The 11,009-nt window shown below is 36.6% G+C and overlaps 1 protein-coding gene across 1 annotated transcript in view; it reads right to left on the bottom strand.

The window, feature by feature from the left end:
* Window positions 1–8,863: 8,863 nt before the first annotated feature.
* The window catches only part of MYO3B (myosin IIIB), a 197,306-nt gene continuing 195,160 nt past the window's right edge, over window positions 8,864–11,009 (bottom strand). Inside the window, exon 38 of the mRNA XM_018072678.1 lies at window positions 8,864–8,893. The gene's annotated coding sequence lies outside the window, so the exon portion shown is untranslated. The remainder of the gene's footprint in view (window positions 8,894–11,009) is intronic.

The following is an 11,009-nucleotide window of genomic DNA, read 5'->3' as shown; positions in this document are numbered from 1 at the left end:
ACATCAGTGCCAAGACTGAATGGAAAAACTAAGAATGAGCATGGAATCACACATGCCAATGCTGGGGTCACTGATTATGAGAATAGCAAGATGAATAGCAGTTCTGAGTGATTGACTGAAGCTGTTTTCATCTCCGTGGTATGTTCTTTTTTTGCTAAAATAACATTTTACTCTACAGAGCCATATAAAGCCACCTCTGACACTCAACCCATATATATATTCAAACTAGATAAGGAGTGGAAATTTTGCCTTTACTTCCCTGTTCTCTCCTGCCACCAGCCAGTAAAGCAATTATTTTTCACAGTTTCCCTTTCTTCTTTTTGTAAACTTCTGTCAACTTGCCAAGTTTACCAGTGACAGGGCATGTAAGGATATAGCAGCTAGGTGTGTAGGGAATATTCAGGATATTTTTCTAAGTAACAGGAGTGCAGCTGTTGAGCTGGGGGAATTATGGAAATTGGATCAACAAGCAAAATCCTGTGACAGCCCTGAGTAAGAAGGTGGTCAAACTGTGCAGTGAGTGTATTGGGAGGAGCTTTAGTCACTATGAGCACATCATCTTTAAAGCATTTATCTTCACAACTCCTCTATAAAGAGATAACTAGGTTATTATTGCATTTTTATCAAAGGTAACACAGGGGGACCACTGTGTCATGTCACAGTGTCATATATTGTCCTATGTCATATATTAACCCTACTGAAGAGTAGGGAATCGGACTGACGAGCAGAGGCACATGACTTGGGACCATAGAATATGATGTTCCACCTCATTCACCTTGCAAAATCCAAACTCTTTTCTATATCCCTCCTATCCCCCCAGTTTCATGTCAGTCTCTTCTGACACTTGAGCATTCTTTTAGGAACTTTGAACTATGAGCAGATGTTGATCTTTCTGTGGAAAAGACAGACAAAGACTAAAGCCCAGACAACCTTGGACAGGCAGAAAGGCAGCAATTAGGAGACAAACATGCAGCCTGTGCAAACAGAGCAATAAGCCAACATGCCCACAATATTTCTACTCTTCCTGGTGGACAGTGATTAGAGCATAAGGTAAGTAAAAAACTAGAGCCTAACACCTTTGTTTTATAAGGACAAAATATACATTAGGTGGGCTGTACTGAACAACCAAATGTGCCTCTATAACTCTAACACTGAACATACTGAGCAGAAATAACTAGATACTTGCTTACCTTTACAGCCCAGCCTTTCTCTGCTTCAGCAGGATTCTGTCCAAGCTCTAGATTCACTTGCCAATCATCAAAACAACCACTCTCAATGGTGATGACCTCCCCTGCAGAAAGATCTGCAAGCTTTGCTACTACACAACTTTGGGAATTAAGTAATACTACTATCTGTATTTCCTTGATCTCACGCACAGGAGCAGTTAGTAGAGCTAATTTTCCCCCACCTCAAGTAGACTCTCTCTCTGCTAGTTTTTTCCTCCCCTCAGACAGTGTTCCACTAACCTTTTCCAGTGAACCCTTCTACCACTGTGTACGATCAAACACAGAGAATCTGATGCTCCGCAAATATATGAGGCACAAACACACAACCATATTCCTGCATCAGCCAAGTTTTGAGACACTGTTTTTCCTTTACCAGCTTCTTGTTGATCCATGTTTGGCTGGTTCCCTCCAACAATCTTACAGGCATTATTTATGAGGTGTCTGGCATGTTCAAATCAGGGAAGTCTGCAGAGTACAAAAGGGGAATGAAAGTTTGGGGTATTTTTCACTCTTTACCATTCAGGACAATTTAGAGGATGTGGAAAGTTATTTCTATCTAACCTTTGTTCAGCACCCTTTCTGCATGTCCGAAGTTTCAATCCAGGTTTTGCTCCTGTCATTTACCAATATACATTGATATACAAAGAGCTAAATGAAGACTTATAGGATATTGAAAACTAGTTTGTATTCCTGTCTCTCCAGAGTGTATGTGAGCTATTCTTAAATATGATTTTCCAGCTACTGATGAATTATTTTGTCAAAACCAAAAGCAGTGTGATTTTAATGAAAGTACTTGGATTTAGTCTGGCTGAGCAGACAGATTATGTATTTAATTGTAAATGGGCTGTAAACATTTGAGATCTTTACATATGGAGAAAATAATAGTATCTATATTTAGATACTTGAGAGAAGCATAGGTTTTTACAGGATTGAGCTGGAAAAATCAAAGCGATATATTTTGATCTCTTGGTATTTTTCTGATATATCTTGGTCTGCTTATTTTGAAGGTGAAAACATAAAGGTATGTTAGAGATATCCACCTCTGTGCAGTTTGTTTAAAAAAGCAAATAATTTCTTGCAACATAATGAACCCCAGTAAAAGCAGAAAATAAGTTTTTTTTAGACTACATCATTCATACTGAAAAAAACCCAACTTCCTCAGATGAAGGATTACCACTGTTTTTGCTTCAATATGCTTATAAATACGAAGGATAAATCACAACAAAACTATTTATATCGAGTCATCTAGTAGCATATTTATAGAGAGATTTTTGGAGAAGTGTTTGCTAATTAAATATACTATTTATCACCTACCTATGATTTTTATTACCTGCTCAGTAGGCTACCTTTCTGGAGTTAAAACTGCTAAATTTCTAGCATACTGAACAATTACTATTTCTGAAAATTATTAATTTTAATTATTAATTTTTTTCCTATTCTCATGTTGGTCTTTTCTGTAAACTTATGACAGGAAAGATTTTTTCCAAAGCTTACAGTAAGATATAAGATAGTGGGTTTAATGGTTTAAAAACCTGATACTGATGAAGTACTGCAAGTTTAGAAAAAAAATATAATTTTGTAATCTAAACAAACCTACTTGTAGTCACAGTAACTATACCACTTGCCTTCTCAATAAGCTTCCAAAGCATCTTAAAGTGGTTTTCTACCATAGGTGTTGTATGCATCTTAAGACACTCAGAAAGATAATTTAATGCTTTATTATAGTACATGATGAGGATAATCTTCAAAATTTATTAAAGGTTGGCTCTACCATGAAACCTAATGGTTCATGTCTTTTTTCCCCTCTCTCAAGTAGCTTCTTCTCTTTTCTTCTAAGTCTCTCTCATAGAAGTTTTCTACTCCATTGCTCCCAAATCCATTAATTTTTCCCTTATCAAAGACCATTAATACTTCTCTCTTCATGTCCATCTTTTAAAATTCCTCTTCCAAGTGTCACCCAGAAATTGGATACAACAGAGATTAGCTCTGTAGGAAGCCACAGGGTAAAACAGGAAAGCTTTGCCCTCTCCGAAATAACAAATTATGTACTCTCTGTTTGGTTCTGTGCAGCAGTTGGAAGAAGCAGTGAAGTTGGCACCTTGTCACTGCACTGTGGCAGAGACAATGAAGAATCCACCTCTAATTCTTTTTGACACAAAAGAAGACAGAGAGATAAACCATGACCACCTTGATCTTCACTTCCCCCTTCCTGTGAAAGCAGGATGACAGTGGTTTCCTGCATCTTGTGACTGAGCAGAAGGCAAAAGAAATTTCAGTAGGAGATACTGAACATTCCCTAATAGTCCTCAGAGTATTGTCCATAGCTCAAAAATACCTTAAAAGAAAGAAAAGTAGCCTTTAACTCAGTCAAATCAATACCTGTCATAAACACTACTTTTCCTTTGAAAGTTTTATCACTGTAATTTTAGCTTGTCAGCAACATTTCAAAGTACCAAGTGTACTTCTTTTAGAATCAAAGCAAAGAAATACTTATATTCTCAGAATTTCCACCTGCAAATTAAAAAAAGAATTAAAAAATGTAAACCATAAATAGAACAAGGACTGGCATTTCTTTCTGAAAACACTGTACTGAGCTATAACGAGTTTCGAATAGAGAAAACTCTTTCAAATACCTTAAATCCAGTGGTTTAATGACAGGTATGCTCACCTTCTCAACTTGCACTGTTGCACAGGGAGTCCAGAGTGTTGTCCTTTTTGCACGTTACTTCCTATTCTCTCCATAATTTGCATATATACTCTAAAAATCATTGGGAATTTCCAGCTTAAGTGAAAAAACAGCAGATCTAAGCTCAACAAAGGTAGCCATCTCTAACAATCTCAGCAAAGACAACACAGCTGGCAGCTGAATTTTACCAATGGGGCCTCAGAAACAGGGCTTAACAATTTTGTTTAGGATCACAAGTTCCCCACCAACACTTGAGACACAGAAGAATGCCCATTAGCTGCTATAAAAGCAAAATTGGTAGGGCTTTGTGATTCTGTAGAGGGCCTGAAAGGCACACACAAGCAGATACACACCAACACATGGGCAAGTAGTATAAATTCTTCAATTTGAATAATTTCCACCCTCTTTTCTTTGTCTTTCTAATATGAAATCGTGTTTTGTTTCAGTAAAAAACATTTTGCTGTTCTGCATTTAATCATGTCCATGTTTCTTTCTGTTTAGCTCCCACTAGTCTCTTTACACAGCATTCAGTACAATTCTATATTGTGAAGAAAAAAACATTCTGTAGCTAGAGTTGTTTTGTCCCTCTGTAGTTTTCTTTCATCTTTTATTTGATATATGGAAAGATGCTAACCTTCCTGTGCTATCTTAACCACAGTGATCTGGTAGTAAAGCAAATTAGATTTACTAGATATGTTTCTGTTGTCATTATTAAACTTCATATGCTTTGCTATGTAGGCAACGTGTTTTATTTCTCTTAACCTGAAAGAGGTTTCTGTCTTATTGTTGCAATTTATTAAGGGCAAACAATCTAGGGCTTATAATAGGCCTGTAGGCAGAACAAAGCCCTTGTCAAATGGAAGGGTTGGCTGCTCAGCTGGGTAGCATGTAAATGTGCAAGAAGAACTGTTCTGTTCAAAGACACTAGACATGCTTTTTTAAATAAAACATCTCATATAATTGAGAGTTACCATTTAAGTGCTGTGTTGGAAATGTTAATTTTAAAAAATTAATTTAACCGAAGAAATAGTGTTGCAGTGAGTATTTTTTGTAAATGGTCACAATAAACAAAATCCCACCTATCACTAAGGCTTTTATTAAAACCCGAACACTGTATGTTTCTCAAATGGCAGTTTACTGTCATTTTACAACATCATGTTATGCAGGTTAGGATAAGTTCATTGACTGCTGTACTCACCTTGGCAGATTGTGTAAACCTGATCTTATCCAAGAGGTATTTTTTGTTTTTGTTTTAATATAAGAGGTCACTCTGCCTGTTTCTTTTTCAAAAAGTAAGACAGTTTCTCATTCTACAGTTCATTTAAAATTTCTCATTATGTGCCTCCTTGCAAGAGCTGAAATTAAAATGACAGATAAAGATAACAACCTAATAGGCATTTTTTTAATGCACTGGTCCACTCGGGCACAAGCAGTTCTTTTCTTCCTCTTCTGTTGATTTGTATAATGAGGACAGTATCATCAATTAGATTTTTCACTTTAACTTTTCATAATGTTTCCAGACTTCTCTATTTGGCAAAGACAATTGGGACAGATTTCTTTATTTTTTCCTCTGGCCTAAAACTCAAAACCCCCCACTTCCCAAACTGTTACCACCGAAGAGTTTATTAAATGGCTGAAAAAGACAGCTGGTCCCACCATCTGTTAAAAATTTTCAGGGGCCAAATGAAACAGGTTACACCTTTAGCCATGCCAAGTCTTCCAATACCCCCTCCCTCTCACAGCCTGTGGAGGGCTAATCTGAATTTCACGCTCTGATTTTGCTATTGCTAATGTCTGAGCTTCTTATGTGTGCTTCTTGTAGTTGCTTATATTAGTTCTCTAGCAGTATCAAAAGCTCCCCTCTCCTTTCAAGCTAGCTCATTTGCAATCAACGGAATCCTGGGTCTATAGTCTCCTTTACAATAAGATACTGTACCTTGAAGGAAACCCACAGAGAAACCAATATCTGACTTTTTGGAGCATCAGAGAAAACCACGAGTACATTTCTGTTGTTTTGCAGCCACTTTTCTATAAATGCTAATGGAAGTAATTCAGATGTGCCAACAAAGACAGAATCTGCAACACACTGCAGGTGTGAGGGGGCTGAAACAAAAGGGATGCTAACCCTAATGGTATTTCTTGTCATTAACAATTCTTTGATGTTCATACTCCAGGCTCTCTTTTATCTTGTAGTTTTTCAGCCATCTTTGTTAACATGCAGTGCAACTAAATCTTTTTTTCCCTAACCTTTAAAGACATCTGCAAAATGTTTATGCTAAGTTAGTTTCCATAGCATCTATCTGCAACACACATTGAAGTAAAATGAGATAAAGCTTGCAAGGTTATTATTAAAACATCAGTAAGTTCCTATCATTAAGTGAAAGGAGCAGATCAATAAAAAGAAGCTCTTAATGTTACTTTAATAAGGATGAGTTTCTTGTAACAGGACTGAGGATTAACTTCAGTGTAAAAGAAGCACTGTTTATAATAAAGTAGCTATGTTGATAAGAACCAGTTTATTTTACTTGTACTCATTAAAAACTATCTGTAAGTTCCAATAATAAAAAGTAATATATTTAAGGACAATCTAATTTTCCAGAAGGGATTTCTCTACCACTAAGCGGGCAGTGGCATTCAGTCAAGGAGCTGTAGGTGGAGATTCTCCATATCCATCTGTCTTTCCATGACTTACAGATGGAAAAACGCTGTGTCTTTTAAAATGTTCAACTCAGTAGGATGACAGTAAAATGAAATGAACAATCAAAGCACACAAGATGCCAATCTGAGCTACTGCACAGCACTACTAGCAAACCCAGCGTTTTGCTCTCATCCCATCAGTCATGTCCTGTTAGATCACATCCCATTTTATCACAGTCTGTTGCATTATTGTTGCAGCATGCTGGAATGTTAAATGAGCAACATAATCAATCGATACCAATTTCCAATTGGAATTCAGCTGTAAATCTGCACTGAGCTGAAAATGCTGCAGATTGTAATACAAGTTAGCAAAAGATACAGTTTTATGAAGCCTCACGCTTTGTTTTTCTTTCAAAACTTCATTTCTATCAGGTTAATTTAATGAAGTAAATTGTATGTGCCTGCATTAAGTATAGCACTTATCTTTGAATGTGGATGTAAGCTTCCATCAAACTAATCCTACAGAACAAAAACATAAAGAACAGTGTTACATTCATACTTTTTCTTCTTTTACAACTTACTTTCATCCTGCATAAGGCATAAAGGCAAACTAGGAACAGTGTAGTTAATATACTTCTTGTCCCAGGTCTCAGCTGTACGGATTGATAGACCAAGCTGCTGCTTTTGTTTCATCTCCAGCATTGAGTAGTCTTAGAAATGTGTAGGGGAACTGGGGATCTTAGATTATTGACAATTTTATGAAATAAACGGAATTTTTTTTTTTGCAATAGCACTGAGGAGTGCTCATTCCTGGGGTAATATAAATGACAAAACTAAAACTTTCTGGTTTTGCCATTTCAGTAAGAGCCATTTTGTCATAGAAGCCTTTACATAATCTCTCCAGTTGCATAACTGTGTTAATTTGTTGCTTATAACAGGGAGCAGCAGCAAGAACAAAACCCACTGAATAAACCATGTCACACAATTTTGTGGAAGTACCTCCTCTCCGTTCCTTTCCCTTTGCCCCAGTGTAGCCTCTCCATATCATCATTTCCCAGCTATGCAACAGTGCTATACTCCAGCACTCAGCTTTCTGAAGATCACTTCCACCAGAACCTCAAGACCCTGCTACCCCTGTCCTGGCCTCAACCATCTCCACCAGTGCATCAGACAGCATGGGGCCCCAGTTCTGCTATTCCACTTTCAGACAGGTCTTCAGCAGAGACCTGCCATGATCAGTAGCACAACAACTTTGGAGACAGCTGTGACAGGCCGACCTGCCTGCCTGCCTGCCTCCCAGCTCCAAACTCCAGCCCAATGGGTGACATCCAGTCTTTGTTGTGGTGATATTACTTTCACTTAGAGATCAAGATGAGACTTTTCACTGGTAATGGGTCAAAAATGGGGACCTGGGTCTTTTGCAGAAAAAGCACACATGTTGATCTACCTACTTGCCATTCCCATTTGCCAACTATCTTGTAAAATACTAGTTACATTATTGAAAAAATAATACCTTTCTGCAATTTAATAAAAAAATAAGCCTGCCAAACAAAAGTAAGGAATTTATCTATTAGTGGCCTGATCAATAATATGTTATCTGGTTTCTGGAAACATTACTCCTAGATGTGTTTTTCACTTATCTGCTCCTATGTCCTTTAGCATCACAGCATGAGTACCAAAATAAACAGTTCCCTGATAACACAATGTATATCTTTACTGTTCTGACACTGGATTTATACGTGTAATAAAATAATATCCAATAATTCTTGACAAATCCATTAAGATGAGTTAGGCATCAGCCTGTGTATTTAAAGACACAGGGCTCTATTATTATGAATTGTCAACATCCTCCCTTATCAGTTCCACTGCCCAGCATGAAGGAGACACAAAGCCTCTCACTGAGTTCTGTAATCTTTAGCTCTGACTCAGAGGACTGCTCCTAGCCTTTGGTTTTCACAGCATCCTGTGCTACTTCTGTCAGTCTGGGAGTACTGCATTGTTGTCAAGCAGAAACATTTTCTGTTAAATAAGCATTCTGCTACGACTCCTCCTAGGGTGAGTAGTGTTAAAGACAAGGCACGTTAGTGAAACATATTTCCAGTGTTAACAACAGAACTGACATTACTTCTCATATTTTGTTGTCAGAGTTAAAAGCAGGATGGATAAGTTTAGTGCATGCAATGTTTTGTGCACATACTGGTACTAAAACTACTTACCCTTTTCTCATAGGATGATACTTTTGTGCCATATGGCTTCATTTTCAATTGTATGTACTATATATATATGGTTAACCTGAAGATATTTAAAAATGCCAGAGCTTAGCTTGTCTCTCAAAATTCTCCTTCTGTTTTGAGACAATCAAAAATGGAATGAGAAATAAGAGTATGGTAGACTTCAGTTATTTATCTCATTGTTAACTATTTTACAATTAAAAAAGCAATATCCCTATACAATAACAATTCTTAGAACAGGAGGCGATAAACATTCAATTGTAACATTACTTCTTTTTTTAAAAGGTGAAATTTTTGAACTGAGACTTAAACTCTATTTCACATCAATTTTTATTTGTAAAATAGATACTAGTACCACACACTTTTTAGCTTTACATTATTTACAGCCATATTTTATCAGCTTCTAAGGAACAAGAAGTCCTTGGGTAGCCTGATAGGGGCCACTTAAAAGACCTTCAGTGCACAAAAGCCCTTTCCACAAATCTTACAGTGTATGGGTGAGGGAGGTCACAGTGGGGGCAAATTTAAGATGGCTGCAATTTACTCCTATTCTAAGGTTCCTTTATGTTACTAAAGTGATGTAAATGTTTAAGTCAGAAGCACGTTTAAAATTACCAAATGAAAGGGGCTAATCTCCAAAAGCTCCCTGCCCGATTTTTTTTTGGCACAGAGAGAAGTTTTTAAGCTGCCATAACTGAAAGGCAGAAATTGTCCTCGGCAAGAACCAGTTTCTAGTGCCATTAAGCTCTACAGAAGAAATCTACTAAAATCCCTTGTTGAGCTTCACCCTTTTCTCTCCCATCTGCTGAAAACTGTTTAAATTATTACACACTGCCTAAGAAATTTTATTCTTCCTAACAGGATTTAAACTCTTTACTTTTATAAAATATTAACAACAGGATATGTTATGAACTATTAAGCAAAATACATTAATATTTCAGGATAATATACATGAAAGGAAATAAATCATAACAATGCTTCAGTGGTATCAAAACCAAATGAGAACATCTAAGCAATTTACATTGATATGCTTCCACTGACCAGGATGTCACACTGACATGCCTCCCGTACTCCTTTTCACACACAAATCAACCCAAACACACACATCTATGAATGTGGTTAACAGAAGTTCAACTCTCTGGCCAGTCTTGCTGTGACTCCACGGCTCTACAGCAAGGCTTTTAACAATCCAAAGGCATATAAGTGCTCTAAAATCAGAATGAGAGAAGACAACCTCACAGAGTTTATCTGGTGAGGGTAAAGTGACTTATCAAAAGCAAATGAGGAAAGGGGGATAAGCTAGGAAAGAATAAAATGCACAGACTGACTGTGTGCATAGTGTTTAGCCAAGAAGCAACAAGAACGAAAACACACTACTCAACAGCAGGTTTTAGACAGTAACTTCAGTATAAAAGTATTAGTGACATTATTTGAAAAAAATATAGCAGATGTAGATAGTGGAATTGCATATAATAAGGAAAATATTGTATTTTACCCTTTCCATGCAAGTAAAGACTGCTTAAAATTTCTTTGAAGTCCATTTCTGATGGCTGAAATTGTTAGAAGCTTAACATCTGGAAGAAGAAAAATGAGGAAACCTAAAGGATGTACTTAGAGAGTGTTTGCATTTTGCCTGTGCTTTACTATTTAATGTTGTGAAGCTGTTCTTGTTAACTCGGGCCCTCATTCAGGAAAGCACTTAAATCACGTGTCAAAATGTCATTGATTTCAGTGTGACTTAAGGCTTTGGCTTAAGTACTTTCCTGAATTATATATTATTTTCACTCTCCCTTACTTCTTTATGAAATTAATACAACTACTCAGAGTAACGTATTACTTAGTGTAAGGTTGGTATTTAGACATACAACATAGTACCTAACTGGACACCTCACTACCATTTAACTAAAACAATTGATAAACTATGCATAATAGTGATGTGAATTACAGTAACAATAAAACTTCGTTTTCCTATATAGTTTTTCAAAAAGGACAGAGGTAACCAGAAATCATCAACATTGCTAGAACTCTGTGTGATCTATGCCAAGGTAAGAGTAGAGTAAGTCATTTCACTATTTCAAAATAATGTGATTTTCCATCCAGATATGTTACAAATTAATGAAGAACTTATATATTTCATAGGAATAGAAAAGTTCCATAATTTTTGGTGAGGTATCATAATAAATAATCATTCTTGTTAAATTTTGACAAAATGTAAAGAAATTGATCTGT

This window comes from Manacus vitellinus, unplaced genomic scaffold (genome assembly GCF_001715985.3).
Source record: "Manacus vitellinus isolate BGI_N305 unplaced genomic scaffold, ASM171598v3 scaffold_22_pilon, whole genome shotgun sequence".
NCBI classification, from domain to species: Eukaryota; Metazoa; Chordata; class Aves; order Passeriformes; family Pipridae; genus Manacus; species Manacus vitellinus.
Note: the sequence above shows the minus strand (reverse complement) of the source record. Positions and strands in the feature narration are given on the sequence as shown.